Source organism: Pseudonaja textilis, chromosome 2, assembly GCF_049901715.1.
Source record: "Pseudonaja textilis isolate UNSWEBS1 chromosome 2, rPseTex1.2, whole genome shotgun sequence".
Classification (NCBI taxonomy): domain Eukaryota; kingdom Metazoa; phylum Chordata; class Lepidosauria; order Squamata; family Elapidae; genus Pseudonaja; species Pseudonaja textilis.
Window position 1 is genome coordinate 203367080 of NC_141991.1, and position 15591 is coordinate 203382670.

Sequence of the window (15591 nt, forward strand, 5' to 3'; positions counted from 1 at the left end):
AGGGTGTTAGTTGTCCAGATCCTTTTCTGAACCCTTCCCTCCGCACGTTCATCGAACAGAGGTTTCGCGTGTACAACCAACCAACCCCCACCCCTCCGCCGTCCTAACCATCACACACCTACCCGTTCCACAACCACTTGAACAGTTTTAAGTTTTCTAACGCGCACACACGTAACCCGGCTGGCCACGCATCGGGAGATGGTGGGGGGAAACCCTTCATTTTTGAACTGCTAGAGTTCTTAGGTTATCCTCATATTATTTTACACCCGATGACTTTACGAACTCTGAACGGGGCGAGCTAAATCCCCACCTCCCCACCGCGAACTCCTCGGCGCCCTCAGCCTCTCCCCCCGCCCCCCGCCGCCCGAAAGAGTCCTCGATAAACAGCATCCCCGCAATAAGGCACCTGCCTTCCCCGCTCCCTCCATCCCTCACCTTCTGAGCTGAGCTGTGGGTGCGGCGGACGGGGTCTCTCCTGGAAGTTCTGCCGCCGTGCCCGCAGACTTAAAGGTTGCTCCTTTTCTACCGCGCTTCCTTGGAAAACGCCATCGTTTTTGCTCTGGTTCGTCCGAGCTGAAGACAGCGAAGTCTCTCAAGTTGGCCCGAGTCGAAATGCCGGCGAAGCTCCGGAGACGCGACTGCTGAGCTGCTCCCGTCCCACGTAGTTCTTCTGCCCCCGCTCTGTGGGACAAGGCGCGGAGGACTTGGAGGGCGGGGAGGGCGGCTGGGAGAATCGCCTCAGAAGCGCCAAGCGGCGCCTCCTGCTGTTGCTTCTGTGCCTCGGAAGCGCTTCTTCTCGGGGATTCGCTTGTAAGACGCTCTTCAAACCACTCAGCCGGGCCGGCCAGTAAAGCGCAAAAGTGGTTTTGGCAGCAACTGCTCTCGGCAAACTTGGAGCGGCGAAGCTCCGGCCCAGAGATGGTTCGTGAGGAGTGAGTGGGCTCCTGCAGATTCCTCGACCCGAGCTAGCAAACAGGTGCCCGCCCGCCCAAGAGCGTGAAGCAAAGGGACGTTTCATTCTCCTCCCAGTCCAAGCAGAGACGCGCGAGCCGAGCGGCATGATTCCGTTCTGCAAGAAATCCTTTGGATCGCAAGAAATCTTTCGTGTCTCACCTCAATGGAAAAAGAAAGAAAGAAAGAAAGAAAGAAAGAAAGAAAGAAAGAAAGAAAGAAAGAAAGAAAGAAAGAAAGAAAGAAAGAAAGAAAGAGGGAGAGGGAGAGGGAGGGGGAGGGAGGGAGGAAGAAAGGAAACCCCTAGTTCAAAACTGTATAAAAATTAGCAATTCAAGCATCTTTCTTTCTACTTATACATACTGGTTGGTTGCAATTATTAATGGATACCCCCAAAACAAATAAATGTTATTTATTACTTTTTACAATAAAGGGTATAATTCTTCTTTCAGAGACACAAGGTCAAGAATTATGGCATTTGTTCCAGAGCAGCTGTGGAAGGCACTATTGGGTTCTACTTAAATGACAATCAATTTGGTGTAATGGTTAAAGGGCAGGTCTAAACATCTGGAGACTGTGAGGCAACCACCAAGAATGCTCCAAATGATCAGGTCTAAGGATATATTGTCAGCTACCTTGGTTTTAGATCCATGTCCCTTCTGGCTGACTACCTGGGAGATGACATGATAAGTTTTGGATACAGCCCAGATAACCAAGCTAAAATGCACTTAATCAATTTGATGGGACTTAATATGGATTCTAAACTGTGTTCAGCTCTATTGTATGATGGATTCATTCTATGTTGCTCCTGTGTTGTCAACTCTTCCCAATAGAAAAGATCAGGAAACAGACTCCAAAGGAAGACTGCAACTATGTTATAATATTGGAGTCTTGCAAGTCTGCTTGTGTTTTGACTTTCTTTTTACACTCCAGTGGGTCAAGTAGCAGTACCTTGAGTCAAGTACCTTGAGTCTCTTCTGACTCTTGTTTCCCAGGATCTAAGGAATGCTTCAGTCTTCTTAAATTATTTAGTGTTATCATCTATTTCCCTAAAATGTTTCCTGATGCTGTAAGGCTCTTTTGGCATCTCTTATCTTCATCTCCCTAAGCATCTTCATAAACTGAGGGGAGATCTGGGATCTACTGGAGGAATGAGACCAAATGAGACCAAATGAGTATGTGATCCAATCCTCCAGAGTAACAACAGGTTCCCTCTGGAACCCTGTTGACAATGGATATCTTGTTAAGAGATGTGAAAGGCCTGATTGGAGTCAGATGATCCTGGAGAAGGTCTGTTAGGTGCTATCATGTAGTCACTAGATGTCAAAATTTTCAGTGCATAGCAGAAGTCCCCAACCCATAACTTCACGGATAGGGGACAATCCTCACTGCTCACATAGCTGTGAGCAGTGAGGATTGTCCCATATTTGCCATATCAAATAAAAAGTGTGTACCTTGGTTTTCCATAAACATGAATGGGTTTGGGTATTTCTATACTCAAAAATTTGTATCCCTTTCATTCTGTATGGAGACTGTAATTCTATATTAAAAAGAAAACATTATATGTATCACAAACATCTGTCTAAATGTACATCTAAAAGGCAATGTGTTTGCAAAAAAAGAAAGCTTGTTGCTTTGCAAAAATATTTTAGTAGCCCAGTCATAAATACAGAGAAATACAACCATGAATATATACAATTAGTAATGAACTTTCAAGTTGTGAAATTTTGCCAATACAAATAAATATGCATATGTGGTGTGCCAGAAACTAATTCCCTCCCACCCTCTCCTGACACACACACCCCAGAAGACCCTCTGGGCTGGAGTTGCAGGCAGGAACAGCACAATTCAGCACACAAACAGTAGTATTGCAGCAAAATCCAACTGATCCAGCAAACCCTGGGCTGTAGTGGGAGAAATGGGAATGGGCCAGTTTCCAGTGCACTTACCTGGCATGCCACATGCCAACCACCTCCTGCTACCACTCAAAGCCCTCTGGATGACCATCCATGCAAAGTAAGAACTGCATTGTACCATGCATATTTTGTATGCTTGTTGGACTTGCAAACAACATGGACTTAGGAATGGTCTCTTAGAATGCAACCCATTTGTAAATAGTAAACTGTCTGTACATTGAAACTGATACAATATGTATTCAATGGGAATTCACTGAGATTTCTTCTTGAATAGGTATACTTAACTTCTACTGTTCTGAGCACATGTAGAAATGTATTGGAAAACAGAGCCATCTGCTGTTTATGATAGTCTTCTGCCAGTTGCAGCCTTATTTTCTTGCCCATTGTAGTAACAAAGAATGGAACAAATTGATTATTTTATAAAATTAAGTATTTTAATTATTAAATCTAATTAGAATATTTGCTACGTAGTCCTTAATCTATGACCATTTGATCAGGAACTGTTCTAAGTGCTGAACACATTCTTGCAGTCTCACACACCTACCCCAACCCATCTCACACCCTTGCAATCCTCCCCATGCCATGCCATGCCATGACATGACATGTCATGCTGCTTGTGCAGCCTCCCTGAACCTCTTCATCCTTCTGCATCCTCGGGCATGCTCCCCAGCCCTTCTCCACATCTTTGCACTCACATCCTTCCTCACTCAGCAGCAGCCACCTATCTGCAAGCCTGTAACTTGTAATTTCCTGCTAGCTTATCCTACTGACATTGGTTGTGTCAAGCCAGCAGAAAGTTGCCAATCCTAATGACCTTAGGATTCAGGTGAGGAAGCAACCAGGACCAATGGGAAAGTTGTGGCTAAGTGATGTAGTCATGCTTTATAATCACCTCACTTATTCTAGGATGACCTGCAATTTCTAGAATACAGGAGACAGAGAGAAAGAGAGAATGAAAATATTAAATGTTATGGGGGCTCAGGGAATATTGTTATTTGTGTCTGTAGGCAGATACAACAGGGCAATGGTTATGACTGAAAAGATTCAGACTCTAATCCATTCTTAAGCAACGGGAATTTACTTGTTTGACAAATGTTGTTTTTCTGGAGATAAAATGAAGGGTAAAATGCCCTTGTAAAATGCCTTAATATGTAAAATGCCTTAAATTCTTAAAGGAGAGTTGATATATAAATCCAACAGTTTTTTTCCATAAAAATTCATATGAAAGCATTACTGGAGCAACATAACTCTTTCTATACAGAACATGGTATGCTACTATAGCATTAGAGATTATGTACAATGACTATTTCTGCTAAATATATTTTCCAGATCAAATTTAAAATCCTAACAATTAACGAGGTACATGCAACCTATTTCAACTTCACATACTGCTTCATATCATAGAATGATTTGTTAAGTCTCACAACGTTGTGGTTTTGAGTTTATTTTTTTAGACCCTGTCTTTCCTCTTAAGTTCTCAAGGTATAATGAATGTTCTTTTAACTCAAAATGTGAAACATGTATCTTTGCTGCAGATCACAGAAGATACTCACTCACTAAATTGCTGACTTGTCCCTTGGCAAAATATATATTGGCAAAATATTGATCATAAGTGAGATTGGCCCTGAATAAGTGTCTGAAATATGAGTTCAGTCAGACTTAGTTCCATTTGCAATGTTGCCTTTAACGTTTGCTTATATAAACTATATCTAAATAACCCAAAAGCGGTCCAATACATTACTTTTTTCTTTTAAAAAAGACACCCTTTAATACTCACATTGCTCACAATATCAATTAAAACAATTTTGTTTTAAAAAAACACAGTAAAGAGACAAACGCTGAAGAAAAAGAAGAAGAAGAAGAAGAAGTAAAACCCATATTCGGTTGTGTAAAAATTAACTATTCTGAAACAAAGGAGCATCTGCATCATTCTGATCCAAAGTAATAATCTTTCTCCTTGCCCACATTATAAGGAGTACATGGAATAAAATGACATTTCTGATATATAATGCTGAGTATTCATTTAGCGATGCAAATCAAAAGAGAATTCAGTGATTATTTTCATAATGAAACATCAAGGCTTAGGTTTGCTTTTTTATTGAACTGCCAACTTGTGATTATTTTGGAACTATTTTTGAAGAGTGGGTTGGTTTTTGATATCTTACTGTTTTTATGTTGTTTTATAGTTGTGAGCCACCTAGAGTCCAAACTGAGTAAAACAAATAAACAAACAAACTATGGTTGAGTAATTATATACAGATAGTCCTCCACTGTTCAAAGTTATAAGTTGATGCCTTAAAAAAAAGTAAAATAGAATTTTGGCATCCAACCTAGCCTTCTTTCTTCTTTGTATGAGCTCATATAGGATTTGGTTTTGAAGATGATGCCAGTTTTCCATATCTCAATTTAAACAGAGTCAGCCTTTGTGACATTTTGTTGATCTTTTTTCAACTGTGGATATCATTTGTGTGTCAAAACTGAAATATTTCCAGCAGAGGGCACCCTCATATAACTTTGCAATAGTTTTTTTAATATTAAAAAAAATTAAGGCTATAGTTTTTTCACTGAAATATCATATGTCAAGAGTTTCAAACAAATTATATATTAAAATAAAGAATGGTTAGGTTAAAATCATAGAATAACAAAATCCACAAAATACGTTTTTTTCAATAGTAACAGCATTGAGTTATTAAGAGTAGTAAAATAAGGGATTATTTTAAAACATTATTCATTTCTCTTAGATTTAATATATCAACTTTAAACAGTAAGATAAAGAAGCATGTGTACAATAGTATATTTGATCAGGGTCAGAACTGAAATGTTTAAAAAGAAAAGTTAATATCTAGCCCAGATTATGACTGTATTTGTTTGTGTATGTTTGCATGTGTTACTTATAATGAGTGCTGAAAATCCACTTCACAAAACTTTGAGTTGTTTTTATTGCTGTTGTTGTTTAAAAAAAAGATAATAGGACCAGTAACTCTTCATTTAAAAGCTCACATTCTATTTTAACTTTCCTCCAAAAGTCTTCTAGCGATGATCTTTAAAAAAAACAACAACAGCGTATTTTATTTTGAGGTCAGGAAATAAATTTGCTATTAATTCCTTACCATTCATGATTAGGATAGTGGTGTAAGTATAGGCAGTCCTTGATGTACAACCACAACTGAATCCCAAATATTTGTTGCTAAATGAAACATTTGTTAAGTGAATTTTGCCCCGTTTTATGACCTTGCTTGCCACAGTTGTTAAGTGAATCACTAGTTGTTAAGTTAGTAACATGGTTGTTAAGTGAATCTGGCTTCCTCATTGACTATTTGTCAGAAGGTCACAAAAAGTGATCACATGACGCCGGGGACACTGCAACCATCATAAATATGAATCAGATGACAAACAGCTGAATTTTGATCATGTGACTATGAGGATACTGCCATGGTCGTACATGTGAAAAAAGGTCACATTTTTTTCAATGCCCTTGTAACTTTGAATAGCCACTAAATGAATTGTTGTACATCGAGGATACCTGTAGTGAGATTGAATCTAAATGCACCCTCAAAAAATCTTGGAACCTTGGTACCATTTGACATTTGGTAATATGATCAACATTTGTTACTACCAAAAGGAAATACTTAGAATAAAGTAACCCTGCTACGCAAAAGGCACTCAAGCTAATTCCTATTTAGCCACATATCTGGTTTCAACAAGTTATGGCCCAGACGTATACAGTAACTTCCACCCTATTTTGTGGGTTCCTGTAATTGCCCAATAGAGGAAGCTGAAATTTGGCAGTAAAACACTAATTTCTGGAAGTGTAATGATATATGTGTTCAGTATTGGTTCTCACTATTATTGCTACATCATAAATTAAAATAAGGATGTTAAGCTTTTGCTTGGATGAAAGCATTTTTCACTGAATCTCTGTCCATCCAGAATCCAGAAAAGTCCAAACATTGGACTTTGTAAAAATTTGGCCTCATACAGTTCATTAACATCACCTTATTACCTGACACACCTAACTGAGGCCTATTTTTTTTCAAGTTCAAAGGTAACATAATTTTAAAAATTATGATCATTCAAGAAAACCAAATAAAGACTGAGGCATGACATTACATGCAAAAGTTCACCAGACACAATGATAAAATCAAACTGGTTATATAAGTAGATGAAAGAAAGAAAGAAAGAAAGAAAGAAAGGAAGGAAGGAAGGAAGGAAGGAAGGAAGGAAGGAAGGAAGGAAGGAAGGAAGGAAAGAAAGAAAGAAAGAAAGAAAGAAAGAAAGAAAGAAAGAAAGAAAGAAAGAAAGAAAGAAAGAAAGAAAGTTATACTCAGTTGAATACTGGAGAAGATGGCAGAAACTGACTTCCAATAGTGAGACTTGTTGAAGTGCAAGATTGCATTTGTGAGAAAATAGCATTGGGATCTAGGCCAGCTAGATCGCCCCAGAAGAGAGATGTTGAGATCATCCATGTGATTCTAGATAGCAACTCTGCGTAAGTAAAGTGTAAATACTGCTGTTATGTCAGCGGCTTATGAGTTGAGTGGCTGGTAGTTGGGCTCCATCAAGTTCACCCCCATAATGCAGTTGGGACTCAACCAAGCCTTATATCTTAATTACCTGCCTACTTTTTAGAATGTGATTCCTGGTATTCTTTGAGACTTGATATTGTTGCTTACATGACAAGTCCATGAAGTTCCTATGGCTGATAAGAAATGATTGGCCCTCAGGTCTTCTAGCTGTCTTTCATACTTAAGACAGGACAGAACTCAGATTCTCTACTGCTGATCCAACCATTTGACACTAGATCATGCTTGATGTTGGCACTCTCTTTCTTTATCCCTATCCAACTGCCCTCCCCCAACCTTTTCTTAATATTTTATCTCCCAAAATTTCCAGAATGCTGAGAATTTTGCAAAGATTGAAGTCTAGATAAGTAGACAAGCCACAGGTTTGTGAACAGTGAAAAAGAAAGCATACACAATCACTTCCTGAATTCCTATACAAAGAAACAGAGTTAGAATATATGTTTCTGGATATCTTTATTAATTTACAATTAATAGCAATAGAAAATTAATGGCAAAAACTCAGGTGGCTTAGCTTATTTGAAAAAATAAGTTTTTATACAACAAATCTTCCTGCCATGTAGATTATGAGCTAATTTGACATCTTTTTATCATCTCTATCAAATGCAATGGGATTTTAATGTTTAGATCAACAACAATATTTTTGCCAATTCAGGGTCATTCCATCATTTTAGTTTTCTGTTTGTTTGTTTGTTTGTTATTTGTTTCATAAGAGACATAATGTGTTCTACCTTGAAAATGGCTTTCAATGAACTCATCAGAGTAATCCTGAGTGGAAAACAACATTTGTGGTTAGGGAGGTAAAATGCTTGACATTCCATGTACAATGCGAGTGAACAAGAGGATCACACTGGGGAAGAAAAAATAAGATGATAGGTTATCTGCATTTTAGAAATATTTTCTCAACCTTTCTTCCAGATGAATAAAAATGTACATTTGTGATTATTTCCTTGCTTTTGAAGAAGGTAACAGAGTTCTCTTAATGAAAGATAACACATACATAAACACACCACAGAAGAGCTACAAAATCACCAAATTATCTAAATTTGATTAGATCTAGCCTAGCATCTTAGAAGATCCGAAGTCTTAATTTATGTCTTAGTGAAACAAATGATAAGCAATTTGCATAAGCTTCCAAAAACCAGCATATTCTACAGTCTGGGAACTGAAATTGGAAAAAAAAGGGGGGGGGGAAGACAAAACAAAAGCAGTTTCAACATAGCAAGTGGTTAATGGGTTTGAGTTAAATGGTATTGCTTTAGTGTTTTGAGGCAGGGCCTCAATGTAGAAAAACAAGTCTATCTACATTACCTCCACGTTAAATCCTTGTGATGGGTTGCTTCATTTATTCTGATTACTTTATTTTGGTGGAAATGCCTTCTGCATATCTGCAAGGGTATATCGAAGGTTGTTATGAAGCAACCAGTTTGATGCAACAAGTTAATTATGATGTGGCTTCTTGGAACTTCATCAAAGAGCACTTCACTGAATTCTTGATCTAAATTACCTGTCACTTAGAAATTTTGTAATATGCCTAGTGGTTAAAGTAGATCCAGCCCACTTAGCAGCAGGGTGGTATATGTGCATACTAGAATTTCTGATTCCAATCACAATAGTAAGTACTTTCTTGATCCAGAAATGTTGCATACGTCCATTGGAAAAGAGTCTCAGGTAGAGGATGTTTCAGTCTCTAACAGATTTGTCCATGTAATAGAAAAGAATACTTGTAGCTCAGAGTTGATTATGAAGGGTCCTTGGTGCTTTCTGAGTTGGTTGTATTCTTGGAAAACCCCACTCCTTACTAGTACTGATGATGTTACCTACTGTGATGACCTGGGGCATGGCACAAAGGCAACACAGTCAGATAATCAGTCCCTTTATTAGCTCCAACATTGCCCCCAATGTCTTGGTTACCTTCTGGCTGGAGCAAAACTCTCCCAGGAACAGCCTTTGGCTGCAGAGAATCAAGTCCAAAATGTGGTCAACAAAAACGGTAACTATAAGTCCAAACAAGGCAAAATTAGGTAATTAGTCTGGCAGGGCAGGAGAAGGAATTCCAGATGTGAAGGCACGGCAATAACTCAACACGGCTGGGAGGATGCCAAGAACACAGATAACCAAAGTACACACAAAATAAACTCACATTTGTTCCCAGCAGATGCCGCACTCAGCATGCATCTCTTCTAAACTCCCTTTCCAGCTAATGAAGGGAATCAGGGCTCTTTCCTCCCCAGAAGCCACACAACCCACATTGCTTTCTTCTCTGTTCCTTCCTGCATGCCCTAAATGAAGAGGGGGTGGCCCTGGGTCTTCCTCTGAACTCCCTCTCCCTTGTTCTATCTCTCCCCTGCTCTGTCCAGCCAGACTTTGCCCTTCCCCAACGGAGCCACACTCCCACTCCCTGTCAGCTGTTTGTCTGCCTCCTCAATTCAGACTCCAACACCTACATAGTTTGAATAATAAAACATCTGCAAGAAAACAACCAAGCTCAGAGGGTACCAAGGGTACCCTTTATGTCCAAATGAGCAGCTGGTTTCAGAAAGCTGAACACTGTAAAATGCAGGCAGAGGGTGCCATAGGTAGGTGCATGATGCAAGAATGAAATCCTTGGAGCTCTTTGGGGGGTGATGTAATGAGAGTGGGAGTAACTTATAGGAGTGATTTGTGACCTTGTCTGCTGACTTTCCTTGACTTTGCTTGCCTGGAGAAGCTGGAAGAGAAGGTTGCAAACGGCAATTATATGGCCATGGGACACTACAACTGCTTTAGGTTGCCAGGTGCACAAATCATGATCGTGTGACAGCCAGAACTTCATGGACTGATCATAAATACCACTTGTTCAGTGATGTTGTAACTTCCAACAGTCACTTAACAATTGGTCATTAATTGAGGACAACATGAAACTATAACTGGGAACAGCGACAAAAAGATGCAGGCTAAGGATCAAATGTGGGGAAAGCAATTCTCATGTCTATATTGCTTGCATGGAGAATGGCTCAAATGAAATAACTTTATAATGGCCACAGACCATTGTAAAAAACAAAAACAATAAAAAGAAAAAAATAGCAAAGTAATAAATGTCATCTTAATGTGTACTGTGAAGCATAAGAACTTACATACCCAGATAGATATTAGTGTGTTATCATTTGAAGAGAAAGAGAGAGTTGTATCTCAGAGTATTCTAAATAAAGAAAGATCTCAGCCCTCTGGGTATTTTGTTAACATCAAAGATATAAGGCAGAGATGAATGCCTGTATAGAATTGACAGTAAAGGAAGACATGATGAATGCATACAATGCAATGGCACCATAAAAAGCATAATTTTTCCACTTGCAAACTTCTCTTGAATTTCTCTTCAGTTACTGAAGTAAGAAGAACATTAAAATGGGCCAAGGTTAATTTAGGAACTGGATTTGATTTTAGCATTCAGCTGGTTTGAATTTTCAAAAGGCAACTGACAATATGTCTCTTAGCAGAGAGGCCTGTTCATTTTGGCTTTTGCACCATCATCTGAACTCAGGATTGATTTTCTCAGGTCCCAGAAACAATATTATCTCACAGGAGTTAAGCGCATGTTGTGTCAAGTTATTTTTTTTTTCCAGCTGGAATTAAACATATCACTATTAAAGAGACTGAACCAACCTGATCCAGGTATAATTTTAGTCAATATGCTTAGCTGGAGTCACCTCTAATTTTGATGACTTCTGACTGCTGAATGCCATGTTTGAAACAAAGCAAGCAAAACTGAAATATATTTCAATCATCGATTTGGAAGAGACTGAAGAAATCTAGCCTTCCTCCCCAGCACAGAAATCTCTATATCATCCTGAACAAATGTCTGTCCAGTCTTTTCCTGAAAACATCCAGTGATGGGGCAACTTCAGGAGGCGTGCTCTTGCTTGATAGCTCTCACACTCAGGAAAATCTTTAGTTCACATTTGGATTTCTTACTGTAAAGGTCCTGCTCATTGAGTCTTGCCTCATTCTCAAGTGCTAAAGAGAATAAATCTACCTCTTCCTATGACATTACTTTAGGTATTGGAAGACTGCTATTGTGTCTCTTTTTAGCTGTTTCTTTAAGCTAAACAGGCTAAGTACTTTTAATTGCTCTTTGTAGGATTTAGTCTCCAACTCCTGACCATCATTATTGCTCTTCTTTGTGTTCTTTTCAGTTCTCCAGAAACTTTTTGAACTGTGGTGATTAGGACTGGGCACAGTATTCTAGATGTGGTGTGAGTCGTGCAGCCTAAAGTGGTATTATCATTTCCCTTGACATTACACCACTAATGATGGCAATAGCAATAGCACTTAGACTTATATACCACTTCACAGTACTTTATACCCTCTCTTAAGCAGGATATTGCCCCCATCAATCTGGCTCCTCATTTTACTGACCTCGGAAGGATGGAAAGCTGAGTCAACCTTGAGCTGGTGAGACTCAAACTGCCAGCAGTCAGCAGTCAGCAGAATTAGCCTGCAATACTACATTCTAACCACTGCGTCACCAAGGACCTTTCATATCCAAATGAGCAGCTGGTTTCAGAAAGCTGAACACTGTAAAATGTAGGCAGAGGGTGCCATGGGTAGGTGCAAGAATGAAATCCTTGGAGCCATAGCTCTAATGAAGCAGTCCAAAACAGTTTTGGTTTTTTTGACTGCAGAATATTGCTGGCTCATTCTTAAATATACAATTGGTTTTTTAACACTTCAATATTTTTCCTTTAATATTAATTTGTTATTAGCAGAACTTTTAAGTTCATTGCACATCTTTTCTCTTGAAACTGAACCTAGTACTAAAATTTCTATATTCAATAGTACATAACAGCAGAATTTGGCATTTTCTTAGCTGAGAATTATAATATCATTGCTTAACCTCTCAAAAATATCCTACCCCTGAAATGTACAATTGGTTTCTTAACACATCAATATTTTTCCTTGCAATTTGGGCACCCAACTTACTAATGAAGTGGAATTGGGTGACAGGCAATGTACATGATCATTGCTGAGTCTTGCTGGTTACCTCTCTCCTGAAGGTTGGAATAATTATGGTCAAGCCACAGTCTTGGGGAAGTTGAAATCATGTCATAACTGCAAAAAGAAAAACCAGAAAAGAGCCCTCCATTCCAAGTTCATTTTTAGGTTTTCTACAGTAATAAAGTCCAGTCTTGGGGCCATTATAGGGTTTTAGAATTTGGATAATTAATTCTAACAACAGTATCACCCTCAAGCATGTAACCTGCGGTCAGTGTGGGAAAATAGTGCAGAGGACAAACTCATCATTAGATGACCTCAGTAGAACAATCGTGCAGCCTGAGAAAACACTCCCTGGGGAATTGCTGCCCATTTGGAATGTCTCTTTGCAATAACCTAGTTCAAGGGATAGAAAAACTACGCAGATCATGAAATTCTGTTTTACAATGCTTGTTTATACCCATAACCCCCCAAAACTCCACCAGTGAATCCTGTCATATTTCTCCTGGCACTTCTTGGCATGCTGCACCAATAAGCTAATTTTGGCTTATTAAACCACAAGAAGAATTGCTGTATATAGCCACTTCTTTTTTTATCAAGTCTTGTTTTATTTTTTTATTTGCTTTTTCTGCTTGAACAATTAAGTAAATTAACACAGCAGAAGCTGTAGTAATACAATGTCCATGGTTAATGTAATCTACTCAATTAACCCAATTTCCTGGTTTCAGATAGAACAAAAACCTGAAATTGTATTATGTTTGGATACCTTAGTATTCAGTGTATGGTGCAAACACAGCCAGGATGAACAAATCCAGAAATATGCTTTGCATCCAAATGAACTATGATTCGCAACCGATCTCAAAATTGAATTAAAAATGGTTTACAGTCTTACTTGCTTGGATGCAATGAAACATAATTCTCAACCCAAATATAACACAGGCTTGTTTGCTGATTTTGACAGCATCGGAGCACAACACAAACAACATGCATTGTAGCTTTAGAAATCTAGATATTAGGCTCTCCAGGCATTGTCAATGTTTCATTGTTATTAGGAAAGGTATAGGAATTTCTTTTATATTCAGTGCCCCAAAGCACACATTTTGTGAAGCCAAATCTATCATTGTGGTAGATTTGCTGAATACAACAATATTGTATTAGGGATGAACAGGTTAAAATGCTGACCTAATAGTAAGAGAATTACCAATAAATCCTTCAACGTGCAACCTAGGGATTACATAGAAGCAGGTACTTTATTATTTCAATAGTCAAGAGGATTTAATTAATCCCATTTAAAGATTTGGTATCTTTTTTGTTAGTTATTTTAAAATAAAAAGTGACTAGGGACTGTTATATTTGAACTATAAAGTTAAATTAACCCAGTGATTAATCCCTTGCACAAAGAAGAAAAAAGAAGTGTGCATTAGATATGCCACTGCATGTTCTTCTAGTATTAACAATCTGGACATTTCTAGCTGGTAGTAAAAAAAAAAGTGTAAAGTGCTACAATAGTCCTGTTAGTGCGAGCTGGCAGCAACTCTCTAATTATGTGAAATTATTTGTCATCACCAAGCTATTTACACTGAAAGCCAGATGGTACATCATGGTCATTGAAGATGTTATTTAAATCTTGTGTTCAGATTTTCTTCTGCAAAACAAACATAAGCCAGATGCTTTTATTACCCATGTCATGAAGCTACTACTTTTGTTTAAAGCCCCCTTGATGCAGAGGGACCTGTCTATGCAATCATTAGTTGACCTATCCATGCTTCTTTGGTGCCCACATGTACTTTCAACATATGGTTTGTCTTGGTAACTTTCTTATCTATTATTTCACTCTTTCTCTACTGATAAAATACTAAATATCTAGATAAAAGTACAATATGTCCTCAAGACAAGATATTTGTATCAATGCAATCTGAATTCTGATTCAACAAGTGTGGCAGCTACTTAATGACAATAAGTTGTGACATTTCTATTTTTATTATTAGATTTATATTCCACTTTATTTTGTTCAACTCAAGAGGGCATGCATAATACTCCTGCCTGTCATTTTCCCACAACAATAAACCTAGAGTTGAATTGCACTAAAAGAGTATGACTGACCCAAAGTTACCCAGCCAGCTTTCATGCCTAAGGAGCCTAGAATTCAGAATTCAGAGTTCCAGTCCAGCTCCTTAATTATTACACTGAACTGATCCTCAAAATGCTTTTTACAAAATATACTCAAGAAACGATCTGCAGTTACTTGCTGTACTTGAAGCTTATGGCCCCACAAGACTAGAAAATGGTGCGTCAGAGAAAAACTGACACCATGCCTGAAGTTAAGATTTCATGAGTCATGATATGAGAGACAGGAGAGAACACTCAGCCGAACTAAGGGATTGCCTTCAAGACAATTCATCACTTCAGCAAGGAGTTTTCAGAGAAATTGCACATTTTAAATCTTCAGAACTTGTGCTAAGAACCAAGGGGAAAACTGCCACAGTAGGAAGTAGAAAATTTCATTTTCCTGATGGTGACCAAGGCACATGAAGAATATGAAGGTAGGGAGATTGCTATCATGTGGGGGAAAGACGTATCTAGAAATCTCTAATGTTATGGCTATATAGGCACACCTAGGAAAAATATGTTGGACCTCCCAACCAGGATTCAGAAAACACAGTATTACTACTACATTTGAAAAGTACCAGTTCAGGTCCCACAAGTGGGTAAAATTGCAAGTACAAATAGGTTTGTAACAAAGGTGATATTCAGCAGATTCTGACCAGTTCTGGAGAACTGGTAGTGGAAATTTTGAGTAGTTCAGAGAACCAGCAAATACCACCTCTGACTGGAGATTTTATAGTATCCTTCCCTGCCACACCCACCAAGCCACACCCACAGAACCGGTAGTAAAAAAAAATTGAATCCCACCACTGGTAACAGAATTAAGGCAGAAAGTCAGGAATTATGAATTTAGGGACACAGAAAGTATGATCCCATGTTACTAATTTGTGTTCAGTGTTTCAGATACCAGATAGAAAGACAAACTTCTTGAAAATTTCAATCTCATCAATCAGATTATGGTTAACTGCATAACCAAAGCTTTAGTATTGGCTCAGCTATGAGCAATGTCAGGAGATCTGCTAGACCCTCCTATACATGCTGAGAGAAAACTTTGTGAGTTGGGCTGC

General features: G+C 38.5%; 1 protein-coding gene and 1 long non-coding RNA gene across 4 annotated transcripts in view; both read right to left on the reverse strand.

Moving 5' to 3' along the window:
- The window catches only part of MEGF10 (multiple EGF like domains 10), a 95026-nt gene extending 94184 nt beyond the window's left edge, over positions 1-842 (reverse strand). For 2 of the 3 annotated variants that reach the window (XM_087926885.1, XM_087926886.1), the window contains exon 1: positions 436-691. The gene's annotated coding sequence lies outside the window, so the exon portion shown is untranslated. Of the gene's footprint in view, positions 1-435 lie in introns of all 3 variants that reach the window. The other variant, XM_087926887.1, reaches the window with a different exon arrangement.
- The window catches only part of LOC148127328 (uncharacterized), a 212673-nt gene that overhangs the window by 125497 nt on the left and 71585 nt on the right, over positions 1-15591 (reverse strand). The window lies entirely within an intron of this gene.